At 41.6% G+C, this 17,320-nt stretch overlaps 1 protein-coding gene across 1 annotated transcript in view; it reads right to left on the bottom strand.

Moving 5' to 3' along the window:
* Positions 1 to 17,320, bottom strand: part of LIMCH1 (LIM and calponin homology domains 1) — a 339,182-nt gene that overhangs the window by 318,074 nt on the left and 3,788 nt on the right. The gene's annotated exons all lie outside the window — the stretch shown is intronic.

Consider the following 17,320-nt stretch of genomic DNA (forward strand, 5'->3'; position numbering starts at 1 on the left):
CAGCAAGGAACTAAGACCTCCTGCCAACAGCCAGCAAAGACCTGAAGCTCCTGCTCACATGAGTGGGCCGTCTTCGAAGAGGATCTTCTAGCTCCAGTCAAGCCTTCAGATGACTGCAGCCCAAGCCAACATGTTGTTTGCAGCCTCAAAAGAGACCCTGAGACAGAACAACCCATCTAATCTTCCTAAATTTCTGACGCACAGAAACTGAGAAATGATAAATATTCGTTGATTTAAGCTGCTACGTTTGCGATTAATTTGCTATACAGCAATAGATAATTAAGGCACCATCACAAAACTTTTAACAGTTTTCTTGACAAGTATCTAGAAGTGTCCTTTCTCCTATTTACATCTCCTCTAAATTCCCTTCCTGTGTGTCCCAGGAACCTTTTCTTTTCTTTTTTTTTTTTTTTAAATAAATGTATATTTTATTTTATTTTTTTTAACATCTTTATTGGGGTATAATTGCTTTACAATGGTGTGTTAGTTTCTGCTTTATAACAAAGTGAATCAGTTATACATATACATATGCCAGGAACCTTTTCTTATTCATCATACCTTCTCACTGTTATACAATCAATGTCTCCTCTCCTCCTCTCTCAAAGCCATCTAATACATTCAAGTCTTCTTCAAACACAGAATCTTCAAATACAGAACAAAACAAATCCTACTGAAACTTTATGTTCCTCTCTCCCTGCTATTTACAGCTGTCTCCTTTCGTTGCTGTCAAGCACCACGAAATAGTAATCTACACTCTCTCTCCCAGCTTTTACACCTCCCACCAAGCCTTAAATCACTGCAATCACTCAAAGCAATTCACACTGTCCTCTTTCAGCCAAAGGACCCTGCTTCTTAAACATTCTTGCATGTCTCATAGCCTCCTCCAATAACACATTCAAACCTGAACTCATCCTCTTTCTCCTCACATCACTCCTCTTCCTATGTTCCCTGTCTCAGGAAATCAAACCACCCAGTTGATCAAGACATAAATTTGGGGGTCACTCTCAATGTCTCTGTTTCTCTCACCTCCCCCATCCATTCAGTCACTAAATCTCATCAATGTTATATCCTTAATGTCTCTCACATTCATTCCCACTTTGCTGCCATCATCACCTCTGGCTTCCCTGCTTCAGTACTGACCACCATAATCATTCTCTTCCTTGCCACCAAGGTCATCTTCCCAAAACATAATATGATTATGTCCCTTCCTTACTTTTGGTTATTCCTCATTGCTTAAAGATAAAATCTAAACTCCATTTAAAAATACTAGTAGCTGGGACTTCCCTGGTGGCGCAGTGGTTAAGAACCTGCCTTCCGATGCAGGGGACGGGGGTTCAATCCCTGGTCAGGGAACTAGATCCCACATGCATGCCACAACTAAGGAGCCCACGAGCCACAACCAAGAAGCCCGCGAGCTGCAACTAAGGAGCCAACTGACCGAAACTAAAGAGCCTGCCTGCAGCAACTCAGACCTGGTGCAACGAAAATAAATAGAATAAATTTTTTAAAAATATAAAAATACTAATAGCTGTCAACACCTATTAAGCACTTGATATATGTCAAGTACTTTTATAGGGGCCTTCTGTGTGTTAACTTTTTGAGCCTAACAGTTCATGAGGTAGACACTGAGAATACTCTTACCATTTTACAGATGATGAACTAAGGCACAGAGATGCTAAGTAAGTTCCCCACAGTCACAGAGCTAGTAAATGGAAGGGTGAAGTTTTGAACTCAGGCTGTCTGATTCCAGAGCCCAGCCCTTTTAGTTCCAACACGAAACCCTAAGGCACGGTGCACAAGGTCTTCATTGACAGGACCCAGTCTTTTCTCCCAGCAGCCCTTTCCAAATGCTATACTCTGGCCCTGCTGCTTCCTAAACATACCCTGCTCCTGCAAATCTCCATCTCTCTGCTCAAGCTGCTCTCATGATCTAGAAGGTCCTTCTCCAACACTTGCTCTCATCTCTCCTCACCCTTACCTTCCCCATCCAACTGACAACACTTGCTCATTTATAAAGACTCAACCCAATGCCCATCTATCTCCTCAAAGATACTGATCCCTACCCAGGGAGAAATGTTCTCTTCTCCCTTTGTGGCTACGAGGAACCGCAAACACTTTGTGATAGACTGGAGTATTGTTTGAAGAATATTCACTCCCCTCCCCTCCTACTGTGAGCAAAATGTCTTTCCCTGTCTCAATGACTTGGCCACATCACTTGCTTTGGCAGTGGAATGTGAGTAGATGTGACGCAAGTGGAGAATTTAAGTCCATTGCATGATTTGGCTGGGCTCTGGTGCACCTGTCATTCATTTGCCATGAAGACATCTCCCAGGTAGCCTCTGGTCCAAGGAGAACAAACACACATGAAGCAGATCTGAACCCCACAGTCTTGACCCAAGCGCAGTCAACCCAGAGCTTGAAGCAGAACTGCTCCAGCAGACCATTGGAACCGTGAGCTAAAAAAGATTGCTACCTGCCACTGTGAGTTTTGGTGGGTGGTGTGTCACGCTGCACGGCTGTACCAAGAGTTGATTAATATATACCTTAATTTCATGTGTTTTTTACACATCTTGAGAATAGTTATAACAACATTAAGAGCTCTTAATAGATTTTTTAACATAAAACTCACTCTTTTAGATGTATAATTCAGAATATTTCAGTATTTCCACCAAGTACTATAAATAAATGGGCAAACATCACCACTATCTAATTCTAGAATATTTCTGTCACCGCCAAAAGATATCCATGGGCATTATTAGTCTCTTAGTAGATTTCAAAATAATGAGTAACTTAATAAATGATATGTAAGAAAATTCCTAGAACTCTTATTCCAAACTAGCATTAATGATATAAACATTGCATTAAAAAGATGTGTCTCCAAAAGGGTATTTTGAGATCTTTTTAAATTTTATTTTAAAAATAATTTATACTCACATTCTCCATATATCTCCATATATTTTAAATAGCAATATTTAATATTCTTTTATATTGCTATTGCAAGGCAAAGTCCATTTGGGGATTTAATTTTCAATCTACAGATCACAGAGAGATGCTTACACTCAAAGACACAAAGCATTCAGGAGGAAAAAAATGGTCACATGCTTCAAAGCTATCAGTAACTGAGGAAACCGTGACACAGAATTTGCTTTTGCACTTTAACAAAATATATTGGTCAAATGCCAAAAATAAAAATCTCGAAATTTCCACTAATAAGGACCAGAGCTTCAAAAATTAGCAAATCCCCACTTTAAAACAGAAATTTCAAAATCCAGAAAATGACAGGATTGAAAAACTATTCTCATTAGATAATTGACACCATACTTAAACACTGTTACTCTTTCTTTTTATAACAAAGAAAACTATTTTTTAAAAAACCCTATAATGACAAGCTCATTTCACTCTATTATCAAAGAGAGAGAGGTCTTATTTCAGAGAGTAATTCCATTAAAGAGATGCCTTTGGAAAAAAAGTTTTATTACAGACTTGAATGTTGAATACTGGGATAAATAAGAAACTCATAGGCAAAATATTCTAAACTCAAAAAACATATTTTCTACATATAGAAAAAAGCAACTTAGACTGTGTTTTGCTGTGCTATATGAAATTATTTTACCATTTAAGAAACCTACTGTCCCTGTAACCACTACTATCCCTTAAAAAAAAAAGTGAAAATCTGACCAAGGACCAGCAAAGCTACCAGTGAGCTTTCAAGTACCCTGACGCCGCCTAAACTGTCCAACCGGTTTTTATTTTTACCCTCCTCTTTCCCGTACAGGCTCTGCATAGGATCCAGCTGCGCTGTGCCAATCTGGGTCACTCAGCCAGAGGATCAGTGGGTGACAGCCGCCGAACCCACTTTTAGAAGGCCCACATGCCTGGGGAGCGCACAGGCACAGGGCCGAGCATTCTCCAGCAAACAGCAACTGTGTGGTTTTGCTATTTCTAGGCTTCAGCCTCCACAAAATACATCCTCACCTGAGGAATATGAAATTTAATGGAGAAAACAAATAAGATTCTGGTATTGGATACTTTCATTTCTAACATTTTTTAAAAGCTGCTCTTTTATATAATTCAGTAAAAAGGTCAATATATATTGAGAAAAAAGAAGAACTGAAGTACCCAGTTTGGACCTTTTTATGTTATTTTTTTCAGTTTTATTGAAATATAATTGACAAATAAAATTATAAGATATTTAAAATGTACGCTGTGATGATTTGATACAGATATGTATATATATTGTGAAAGGATTCCTCCCACCTAGTTAGTTAACACATTCCGTTACCTCACATATTTATTTATATATTTGTTTATATATACATATATATGTGTATATATATATACACATATATATACACATATATACACACATATATATACACACATACACATATGTATATATATATACACATATATATGGGTTTGGTTTTTTTTTTTTTTGGTGAGAACATTAAGTTCTACTCTCTTAGCAAATTTCAATTACACAGTATTATCAACTACAGTCACCACGTTATATATTAGATCTTCAGACTTTATTCATCTTATGCCTGAAAGTTTGTACCCTTTTGCTAACCTCTTCCTATTTCCCCCACCCTCGCCTCCTGGCAACCACTTTTCTACTCTCTGTTTCCACAAGTTCAACTTTTTTAATAAAGATTCCACATATAAGTGAGATCATACAATATTTGTCTTTCTCTGTCTGACTTACTTCACTTAGCATAATGCCTTCAAGATCCATTCATGTTGCCACAAATGGTGAGATCTCCTTTTTTATGGCTAAGTAGTATTCAACTCTGTGTGTGTGTGTGTGTGTGTGTGTGCGTATGACGTCTTCTTTATCCATTCATCTGTTGATAGACACTTATGTTGTTTCCATATCTTGGCTATTGTAAATAATGCTGTGATGAACACACAGATACATATATCTTTTTGAATTAGTGTTTTTGTTCTCTTTGGAAAAATACTCAGAAGTGGAATTGCTGAATCATATGGTAGTTCTATTTTTAATTTTTTGAGGAACCACCATACTGTTTTCCATAGTTGCTGCACCAATTTACATGCTCACCCACAGTGCATAAGGGTTCCCTCTTCTACACGTCCTCACCAACACTTGTTATTTATTGTCTTTTTGAGGATAGCCATTCTAACAAGCGTGAGGTGATATCTCATTGTGGTTTTGATTTGCATTTCCCTGATGATTAGTGATGTTGAGCACCTTTTCATGTACTTGTTGGCCATCTGTATGTCCTCTTTGGAAAAAAGTCTATTCAGTTCCTCCACCTATTTTTTAATCAGATTGTTTGTGGTTTTGCTATTAAGTTGTGTGAGTTATATTAGTTTTTAATCAACACTTCAAAGTCAATCTGATTCAATCAATCACACTTTTACACCTGGTAGAACCACTTAAGTGCTGGGTTGGGCACCTGACACACAGTGATATCTCTAAAACTGACCCTTTTCTAATCTTCTAAAAATAGGAATGAAACAATCTATTAATGCCTTTTTAAACCAATCTTAGATTATAATCCCAAACTCACCTCCTAGAAATAGCCATTGTTCTGTTTTTTAACTATGTCTTTATTTTTCTCTATAGTCTTGCCACCCACGTATGCATTCCTATATATTATCGCATTTTAATTAAAATACTGGTAACGTTTATTGGTAATCTCATCATCATCTACTTCCCCTAGGTTTTCCTTTAGGGAATTCACCACTTCACTGTTGGGTAGCAGCCAGTGGTAGAGATGGACCAGGGTGGACCCCGACTGACTTCAGCTAACCAACTGATCCACTCCCCTGGTGATCATGAAAGAGGGCTGTGTCTCCTTTCTGTGGCCAGAGGGTGTAAAGAGAATATGAGGACTGGAATTGCTCTTGTCCCACCAAGTCCTCAAATGGAAAAGCCTGGACTTTCTGGAATGGTGTAGGGCAGGCGTGGATACATTACATAAAGCCAGAGCATAAAGCCATGCAATGTACAGCACAGCTGAAAGGCTGGGAGAATCCTTGTCCTTACTGATACCATTGAGTCAGCCTCATCTGAAGTAGGAATCTACCTCCAGACTGTCAATAGGCCAATACACCATCTTTTTTCTAAAGCCACTTTAGGTTGGATTTCTGTTTGTTGCAACCATCAGAATACTAACTAAAACACACAAAAGAATGTTTGAATGAAAAAAATTACTAAACACACCCAAATAAAAGCCAAATGAATAAGAAAAAACATGTTTAACACATTATACAATTCACAACTCTTGATGCAAGTTAAAAGTCAGTGGTTTATTATGTCAGAGCAACCCCAGGGTCCATCAGGCCTCTTGGGAACCAAGACCATGACGTATGCATTAGAATGTAGGGTTAGAGAGACGCCTAGGGTCTCATCTGGATAAAATCACTCTCTTTTCCAGGTAGCAGCACTGTCAAGCAGTGTATTGGGTAAAGAGATTCATTTGGGGAGTTTCTTTAAAAATACTGAAAACCTTTCTAAAGCCAACACGGGCCTCCAGCATCCTGGGGCATCATCCCCATCTCCACCCCACCCCACCTCTTCACTACTGCCCACCTCCCCCCATCACCAATATCCTTCAAGGTTGCCCTTGGTGATGAGCCTGTATCACATCCCACAGCATGGTGGTTACTAGCAGAGGTAAAGCAGCCAGACCACCTGGGTTTGAAGATCAGCTCCACCACCTAATGACTGTGTGACCTTCGACTATTTACTTATTTCTCTGTAAAATGGGAGTAATAAGAGTTTGCACCTAGCTCACACGATGGTTGAGAAGTTAAATGCTTAGAATAGGGCCATAGGCGATACACCCTCATAAATTATTATTATTTTTTAATTTATTTATTTAATTTATTTTTGGCTGCGTTGGGTCTTCGTTGCTGCGCATGGGCTTTCTCTAGTCGCGGCGAGCCGGGGCTACTCTTCATTGCTGTGCGCGGGCTTCTCATTGCGGTGGCTTCTCTTGTTGCAGAGCACGGGCTCTAGGTACGTGGGCTTCAGTAGTTGCAGCGTGTGGGCTCAGTAACTGTAGCACCCGGGCCCTAGAACGCAGGCTCAGCAGTTGTGGCGCACGGGCTGAGTTGCTCCGCGGCATGTGGGATCTTCCCGGACCGGGGCTCAAACCCGTGTCCCCTGCATTGGCAGGCGGATTCTTAACCACTGCGCCACCAGGGAAGTCTCAAGCCCTCATAAATTATTATCATGAACTATGATAATATGAAGAAGTGTGGACAAAATCTGGTCCCTGTTGTCCAAGAGAGAGCCAGCCATGGCCCCAGGCTAGGGCCAGGCAGCCCTGAGGACTCCCACCTCTTGCACCAGGCTGAGCAGCCCTCCCTCCACCCCGCCTTCCAGCTTCATCCCGCACCTCCCTCTCCCTGACTTCCAACACACCCACCTCACTGGGCTCCTCCAACGCTTTCTTTGGAGTCTTCACACACCCCTCAGCCTCCACCTGCAACACAATTTCTTGCTCTCTTTTGTCTGGCCAGTCCCTGCTCATCCTTTGGGTCTCAGCTTAGACAGCACTTCCTCAGAGAGGCTGCCTGAGGCCCCACAGACCAAATGAGGCCCAACCCTCTCCATGTCCACATAACCGGCTCTTCCCTTTCTGAATGTGCATCACACACACACAGAATTCTGTGTTCAGGGTCTGTCTCTCCTGGAAGAGTGTAACTTCACAAGGGCAGGGACCACGTTTGTCTCATCTACTCCTGAGTTCTCAGGATATGCTCAATAAATATATAATGAATGAACGAATAATGTCCCAAACTGAGACAAGTTGCCAATATGTATATACTGGCTCAGGAAGGCCACACGAGTCACAGCCTAGAAGCCAACAACCCTCCGGACACACCACCTACACTTACCCTCAAGTCTCAGTTTCCTCATTTCCAACTCGCCTCATTTCCAAGAGCTTCTCACCCACAACAAATAATTCTCATAGGTTCCCTTGGGGAGAAGGACACTGCTCTAAGTACCACCAAGGCATAAAATCCCAAAGAAAAATGCCTCAGGAAAAAAAATGCACTATTCCACCACCTCTCCAAAATCAGTAGGAGCTTCTCTGAGGAATGTTGTCCAAGGTCATCTGACAGTAGATAGGAAATATGAAGTTCCTAAAAATGTTTCCTTAGGACCCAAGATCCTCAATTCCAGCATCAGGAATCTTCCAGCGGTTGTTTTATACATCTGTGTGTGTGTGAGCCTGTGAGTAAGAGTCAGTAAGTCTGCACAAGACATTAAGATCCAAGTATTTCTACTATAAAACAACAACGCACATTCCTTAAAATGAATCAATAATGTCCCGAAGTAAGACAACCAACCAAAAACCTCATATTTTGCAAAATCAAACACTAAAATATAACAGGGCTTATGGAAAATTTAGAGTTGGGGCAGAAGGCTCAAATCCCATTCAACTTTGTAACCAGAACACTAACAAAAACAATAAGAAACTGAGAATTACTAGCACAAATAAAAAGATGCTTTCTATTTCCTATTATAGAATAAATGTGGGAATTTTACCAAAAAGGTGGGGCGGGGCAAGGGTGCAGTATGGAAAGCATGTGAGGAAAGACTGAAGCTCCTGCATTATGGAGATAAGATAAAACACACAAATAGCTGGGAAAATCAGACATTTTAATCAGTGCAAAGCCAGATGGAGCCCAGAGCGAGAACAAGGTGCCATCGCCTCCCCCGTTCACTTCCACGAGCCTCCTTTGCTTTCAGTTACTGCTAACTGGTGATGCAAAATACTAAGGTGCTAAGAAAAATCCCATACAAACCACCGCAACTTGCATCTTAAAAGCATCACACCCTATTTCTCAATTGCATATGAGATAATTCACACTACGGAAACATAAATTATAGCAGAGCCAATTGCATTTGCTCAGAACACCAGGGGTCCATGCCGGGTAAGGGGTCGGAGAGTGGAGCTGCGACCAGGAGGTACCAGATGTGTGAGCCAAGAGAAGCACCATTGCGAGGGGCATCATTTAAGGGCCCTGGAGCCACATCGGATCAAGAGTCCTGACCAACTTGCCTGCCAGTCTTAACATGACTAAAACTTACTGGAACAGGCACAGTAAAGTCCCTTGAACTGGTTCGGTGGGCAACAGATATGTGTTACACAAGGACTGAATAGGATGACAAATGTAGAGCAGCCAGCAGGAACACACATTAGCTACACATGCTTTTCTTCCTCCTGTTAATAATAATTTCTGTTCCAGGACTACTTGAACACAGATGGGGAGCCAGGTCTCAACCAGAGGGAAAGAGATTGGTGAACAGAAAGGAAGTAAAAATAGTTCCACCCATCCGCTATGGTTTATTCTGCTCCTGGAATGGTTTTTCATCATAGTTGTAACCATTCACCTGCCAAAATGTATCTTTTTAAAAGCAATGAGAGGGCTCCAGTTCCACAGAATGTGCTCAGGAATCACAGAGACGGAACTGTTTCCTAGCAACTAACAGTACCATGCACACAGAAGATGCCCACTAAACAGCTGCTAAGGGAAAGAGGAAGCCAGAGGGAGGGCAGGTCACCTGCTTGCTTAGATGGTTGGGATCATGGTCCTTTTAGAAGTTTTGCTTTTCCTTCTAGAGCATAGCAGTCACCAGCCCAAGCTCAAGCTCTGGAACAAAAATGCCTGGATTCAAACCCCAGCTCTGCCACTTATTAACTATGTGACTTCAGGCAAATCAATGAACATTTCTGTGCTCCAGTTTTCCCGTCATGTATTGATAAAATGGGCATAAAATGGTGCTTACCTGAGAAGCACCTTATCTGCTGGGCACAGTGCTAGGTTAGTACATTACATTACATTATATAGTAACTCAAGCACCGAGACTAGCAATGCCACATGATAAGTGCTCTAGAAGTGTGTTAACTATTATTATTTTTATTTGTCACCGAACTAGCTACCTTATCACCACATTATCACATTCCGTCAATTCTTGCAACACGATGAATCAGGCCTCCACTTGTCACCCACCCCTCCTATTTATGACATCTTGCAAGGTTCCTGAGGAAACAGGCGGCAACCACGTCTGTTGGTTGATAACAACATTCAGCTCCACAAGCTCCTTTTTTAATTTTCTGTAGGAAAGGCAGAGAGGATGCCATTTCTCAGTGTTTCCACTGGGTCATGACAATGAATGGTCATAACCATAGTCACTTATTAATACCAGCTGCTGGTCATTAGTTTTTACGGGGTATTGTCCTTTTAAAAATACCTATCTAATGAGAGCTCATACAGATGACCACTCCAGTAAAATTCCTCCGTGCTTTTTCTTGAGCTAGATCCTACAACAGGGGAGAGAGAGGAGCTGACTGAGAAAGAGGGGGTGAGAGTCCCGAGGAGCCTGACTGATTGGTTGAGGTAGGGAGAGAAAGAGGGGGTGAGAGTCCCGGGGCAGAATGCTGGGGAGCATGTTTATTTAAAGAAAGGTGATGTCTGCTCTCCAGCCCTGCAGACAGAAATGCCAAGTGCAGCGAGCCCTGTACCAGTCCAACCTGAGGGGAAGGGTGGCCTCCTAAATAATTCCTTCAACTGATATCACCTACCTAAGAGCCAAGAGTGGAATCACTTTCCAAGTGTCCAATCACTGACTGTCTCCAGGCAACTATTGGGTAAACTGCTTTTTTTAATCAGTCTTTAAAAAAAAAAAAAAAATGTGCTTCCTGTCAGGGCAGCAACAGAGTCTATTTTCTCTGCCACGGCAGAGTCCAAGTGCCAATCAGGCAATCATAGCTGGGCACAAGCTCACTGGGAAATCTCTCGGGCAGCGGGGAATATGGCTGTGAGGCCCTAATGGGGAGCAAAGTGAATAAATTGAAGAGGAGTGAGACGATCGCTAAGAACCCAGACCTTGGCCACAAGAGCTGTGGGGTTTATCAAAGTAGGCAGACCCCAAGCAACCATATATTCATTACAATGAAATATGACAATTTTCTAATAGAGGTAAATTCTAAATGTCCGGTGTGCACAGAAAAGGATTAGTGGGCTTAAAGGAATCAGCGAGTCTGCCTCAGAGGCAGTCATATTTAAGCCCTGTCTGGAAGGATCTGTCCCTGGAGAAGTGGAGAAGGGGCACTCCAGGGTACCCCTACCTCAACCACCATTCTCCCCTTTCTCCTAAGGAACAGAATCCAGATTATTACATGGAAACATTACACCCTCCCCTGCAATCAGGAGCGGCTATGTTACTGAAATTCTGGGCAATAAAATGGAACCAGGAGTGTCAGGAAGACTTTTCTAAAAGACATCTTATAAGGAAAAGATGCACTCTTCATTTTCCCTTCCTCCCTCTTGCTTCCTGGAAAGGTGACGTGATGGTGAATCTCTAGCAGCCATGTTGGACCACGAGGAAGGGGATCTAGTGGTAAAAGACACCTAAGTCACAGAGTTTACAATTTCTGGGGCTCCCAGATGACACGTGACTTTATTAGTTTATAAAGCACCTTCTTTCAGAGGAATCTGGGAGACAAGTTCCCAAATCAAAGGACATCTGTGGGTCACGACCCGAAGTCTCACACAAAATTGCTCTGCTTACTCACTGAAAAGTAGGCAGGTTTCTTGCAGCCCCTTCTCACTTCAGAGTGGAATGCAGCGTCTACAGCCCCTATTCTGTGTTAAGAATTTTAATCCCAGAGTCCAAGCTTAAATGTAAATCCCAAAGTCCTCTCTGCCATTTCTCCTAGAAGAGGGTCTCTTGATTTTTTGTGCCTTGGTCCTAAGTGGTATGTAGACCATCACGCAAACCCCACTCTAAGTGGCCGGCAAGAATATTTGAGAATTTCTGACTCAGCTCCCTTCTCCGCCCCCTCCCTTACATACACACCTTCAGCACACCTGGAAAACTATAAGAGCATAAAAGCATGTGTTGTGTGTACACATAAGCTCTGATCTCAATAAATTAGCATCAGTCTAATTCCCTTGCTCAGCACCCTTCACTGGTCTCCGCTTAAATATTACTTTCACTATGAGTCCTTGTCTGCCTAAAGTTCTTTTCTCTTAAGTCCCCCATTCTTTGTTGTCATAGCAATTATCCCAATTTGGTATCATGAACTTATTGTTTAAGCTCTACCTCACACACACCACAACTACACTGTGCATCTCCTGTGAGCAGGATTATGTTTATTTTGTTCTCCACCTGACCTTGGTTCTCAGCACTATGCCTGGTATATGGTTGGAGCTTAGTTAACACTTTTCAGGAAATGAATATTAAAATTTGTTTAAAACACTTTCACACATTAATGCTTATTTTCACCATTAATGCTGACTTTTAGTGTTTACACTGAAGTGAACTTATAAGTGAGTGACAGCCAAGCATCCCAAATAATTATTTTCGTACCTTAAACCATTTGACTGAGCCTATCCTAGCCTTCATTCAGTTTCCCATTAGAATAAAATAATTGTTGGAATATCATTTTTTAAGATATTTCTTAGGAGAGGAAAAGAGAGCCGTCTACTCCACAATAAATAACTTCAATTCCTCACTTAGTGTCCCACTTGGTAAAAAATAAGGCTGAGGACTTTTTTATAACAGTACTGGGATGTAAAAATTTAAAAAAGCCCTTCTGCCCTTGACCTTTATAAAAAACAAAAACAAGTGTAGGTCTATTCTTACATGGTCTCCTAATGGGCTATTTAGGAATAGAACGGTGGGGCACATCCCTAACTTCTAAGGTTGACCAGGAGGCCGAGCTCCCTCCTACAATGGCTGTAACTGTCACAGTCAGAATGCAGAGCCGTGGAAACATGGAGCTTTCTCAGCCTAACCAATATTTTATCCTTAAGGTCCCAGCATAAATAAAAGGATACAGTTTTGCTGATAGTATAAGTTTAGTGAGAAAAGGTGGCAGCCAAGATATTCCTTAGGTGCATGTTTTATGACTACGTCACCTTGTTTTGTTCCCCTTATGCCAAAGTTAATTCCCTGAGATTGGATGGCCACCCCATCAGGGTTAGCTACATGAGGACATTTCTTTGGGATTATTGTTTTCAACACTGCAAACATGGAATTTTACCACAGCAGAGCTGAACTCCATGACATCATTCTTCTTTGCAAAGAGAGATATAACATCTCCCCGTGTCCAGGCAGAAGTCTTTCCAATATTCCATCATTCTTTTTATAAGGACTATTTTTTTTCCTGTACCTTCTAGTAACCCTCTAATTTAGGCTCTTTTTATATTTCTCAATTACTTAAAAATAAAGTTCTGTTATCCTTTCCTTTCCTCACTTGACTGCACTGAAGTCCTCCTTTTTCCCACTCTACCCTCCCACCACACACACAAAAAGATCCTATCCGATACCTTTCCTTTGCTTCAAAAGTAAACACACACACATCCTTGGGAACAAATGAGGGGAAATACTATACAATTGTATTGCACAGTTTTCTAAATCACAGAAGAGTGAACTGGGCTTCAAAAAAATTAAAAACTTTAGCTCCAATGAAAGTAGTTTAGTCAAAAATCCACTAATGTTAAAAAAAAAGTTTCACTATCGCTATTAAAGTAGAAAAAAAAAAATCAACCAGTGTTAAGCGATTCAGTCCTTAACCGTGAAAATAAAGGCCGAAATGACTAGGGTTAGACTGGAATGTAGGTGACAGGGATGCTGACTACAGCCAAGATTCCCAGAAGTCACAGAGCTACTTTGTTTAGACCCTTCAGTTCTTCAGGATGGGACCGGGACACCTGCAGGAGAGGCCGCCAATCTCCTGTCTTGGAAGGACCTGCCTCTCGGCTGACCTCAACAACAAAACTGTTCCCAGGTGAGCTCCTGTCCAAACAGGAGAACTCTCAGGTAAGAGAGAAGGAGCTGTGGCAAAGGCCTCAGACAGATGTGCCGACAGCACTTAAACGCATCAGCATGGGGAAGAGACAGCGCTTTGCACCCCTAGCCTTTTGTGTTTTGGAGCACAAGACAGATCACACAGGTAGTAGGTCTTTACTCAAACTCTCTGGGGAAGGTAGAGTATGGAACTTTACCTCAACTACTCAACTTCTCCGATAGAAAGTGCTAAAGCACACATGGACTATTATGCATTTATGCATCCCCATATGGAACAGCCATTGGAGGTAAAACTGTAACAAGAGAGCCACAGTCCCTAATATCACAAACATAAGATATTCTAGAATATCTGTCCTCTTAAGTAATCGTATGTTAAGGAATCAGCAAGCTTTTTAAAAATTTTTTAAACTACTTACTTATTGGCCATTTGCCCTGAAAAAAACTTCAGTGGAGTGCCTGGGAGCTGTAACAACAGGAGACAGAAACCGGAAGCTAGCAACTCTGAACTACAGACAATGCCATTGCCCAGTTCCGCCTTAGCAAAGTGAGGTGTGAAGGCAGCCAGCAAAGGCGCAGAGCCTGAGGGCCTTGGGAGCACCACCTACCTGGTGTCCCGCCCCTCCCCCACCCGATGTAAGGTCTGTCCCAGTGAGGACAGCCCCTCAGTCCTGGCAGCAGAAAGGTACAAACTGTGAAGAAAAACAAACTAGGGAGCCATAGCTTCTGAGATCCACATCATGACTCAGAAAAAAGGCAGGGGTGGGGAGAACCTCTGCACAGCCAGAGGGACAGAAAGCTCAGTCCTTACAGAAATTTTCACACATGGTCCTAAATGTAGGAAGCACTATAAGGGATATGATCCTGCAGTCCCACTCCTGGATATATATCTGGAGAAAAACATAATTCGAAAAGACACATGCACCCCAATGTTGGTAGCAGCACTATTTACAATAGCCAAGACGTGGAAGCAAACTAAACATCCATTGACAGATGAATGGATAAAGAAGATGTGGTGCATATATACAATGGAATATTACTCAGCCATTAAAAAAGAAGGAAATAATGCCATTTGCAGTAACATGGATGGACCTAGAGATTATATACTAAGTGAAGTAAGTCAGAGAAAGACAAATATCATATGATATGGCTTATACGTGGAATCTAATAAAAGGATACAAATGAACTTATTTACAAAACAGAAATAGACTCACAGACAGAAAACAAACTTATGGTTACCAAAAGGGAGGGGGGGAAGAGGGATAAATTAGGAGTTTGGGATGAAAATGTACACACTACTGTGTTTAAAATAGATAACCAACAAGGACCTACTGTATAGCACAGGGAACTATACTCAATATCTTGTAAAAACCTATAATGGAAGAGGATGTAAAAAAAAATATATATATATATATATATGTTTTTATATATATGTATAACTGAATCACTTTACTGTACACCTGAAACAAATACAACATTGTAAATCAACTGTATTTCAATAAAAATAATAATTAAAAAAAAAAGATAACAAGGGCTTCCAAGTTAGACAGCCTGGGTTTCGAATCCTGACTCTAACCTGTACTTCCTGACTAGGTGACCCTGAGCAAGTGCCCTAATTCCTGGAAGCCACAATGCCTTCAGCTGTAAATTTTGGATATCTGGGTACATATATTTGTAGAAGTTAAGAAAGGATGCTTTCGATTAAAGTCCTAGTTTTGCCACTTACTTGTGACTTTGGGGAAGATATTTTCTCACCTGTAAATGGGGATAATAACAGTACTTACTTCTAAGGGATTCATGAGTTTTTCACCCTGTGCCTGACACATAGTAAGTACTCAATAAATATCAGCTATTATCACCATGAGTCCTGGTTTCATCACCATCCTTATCATTATCATGTTACCCCTAGCTATGACACTTTTAAGTTTCAGGATAGTCCTAAGCAAAAAGAGAAGTTTCCAGGCCAATTGCCAGGAGCTGCCTGGTCCCACCTAGCACCAACTTCCACTCACAGAATCACCGGCCAGATGTTCACATCATGGCTCCATTGTCATCCATCAATAGAGAGCCGGGGACCCAGAGATCCAGTTGCTGGGGAACACACACCCCACTCTACCGCCCTCTTGGTGGCCAGAGCTCAGTCGGCTCCTTTGGAGCTTGCCTGATGCAAACTTGGTTTCCAGGGAGATGCTGGGACCAGAAGAGCCAGCCCCACCTCCCACTCCACTTCCCCTTTCCCCAAATCTGTGGGACCGCACTGTTCTCCTACCACGTGACAGTATTGTGTCATAGCAGCCCTTGTATACAAACAAGCCAGACTATTTAAATGTCACTGTGAGAATGATGCTGCCTGCTCTCATTTCCATATCTATTCAGACCACCACTCCTTTCTGGAGCTAGCCAGAAAAGTTTTTCTTCCTCTTCCCTAGCTCTCCATGCAGAGTAGAGAACCATATGCAAAGTTAAATCTTTGTTGTAGTAAAATGATGTAAGAGTCATCAAGTCCTGACAGAGAAGGAGAATTAGAATGACTATATAACTCATGGCATATGTTCATTCATCATTACATCGCAAATGTCGTATGTTCCTGGCCACCAAAAGCTACATTCTCTCAAAGGCTACAGATAAATTCTCCCAACTGCCAAACAATACAACAGCTTTCAGTCTTGGAGAGCTAAGGTACCCTCGGTGCTTTTAATCTTCAAAAGCAGGTCCCAGTTGAATAAGAAAACAATTCTATGTGAGCGGGGAGGGGGGGAGATGACCCAAAATGATGAACTGATCCCTCCCAGTACTAGTTCCCACTCATGTGAAATACGGATTAGGTCACAAATGAGATTATATGCAGCACCAAGCCCCACAGGCATGCTATGATTAAAGTTAAAGGAGTCCAGAAACGTCTCAAGTTGAGAAGTAAGGCTGAGTTGGGTTGAAATTTCCAACCCCTCCCTAAAGGCCTGGCAACTTGCTCCAAATCACAACTGAAACTGAGTTGAAGCAACATCTGTTTCTCCAGAAAGTGTTTGGCATTGCAGCGGAGAACTACAGATTAGAACAGATAAACACTCTTGTGGGTGGAGAAGCAAAGGGGATGGGGGAGACCAAGAAAATTAGAATCATCTACCTGCTAACATAGTCTTGTAACTCAATAACTACACAGGGGGGCGGGGGGGAGGGAAAGATGAAAAAGAAGAGAGGAAGGAGGAAGGAAAATAAATGGGGGACTTATTCTTCTTCTACAGGGAGTTGACACAACGTCAATGAACAAAACACTGCTACACTGGAGTTGAATATTCAGACAACCACCATTTGTTTAACGATTTAATGTTGGATTGTGTGCAAGAAGAGAGGAATTGAGCATTCTGCTTGGAGTTTTGTTAACAAAGACTATGCGTTAAACTTAAATTGTCAACACAGTATTGAGGAATAATTTTCTAAACCTTATTGGACCATCAGGATCACCTTATCAGTTGGTATTACTGGTTTTCCTCTGATGCCTAAATCTCTTTTAACTCAAGTCAG

Source organism: Aethalodelphis obliquidens, unplaced genomic scaffold (assembly GCF_003676395.1).
Source record: "Aethalodelphis obliquidens isolate GAN/ISIS:26980383/991018 unplaced genomic scaffold, ASM367639v1 scaffold6, whole genome shotgun sequence".
NCBI classification, from domain to species: Eukaryota; Metazoa; Chordata; class Mammalia; order Artiodactyla; family Delphinidae; genus Aethalodelphis; species Aethalodelphis obliquidens.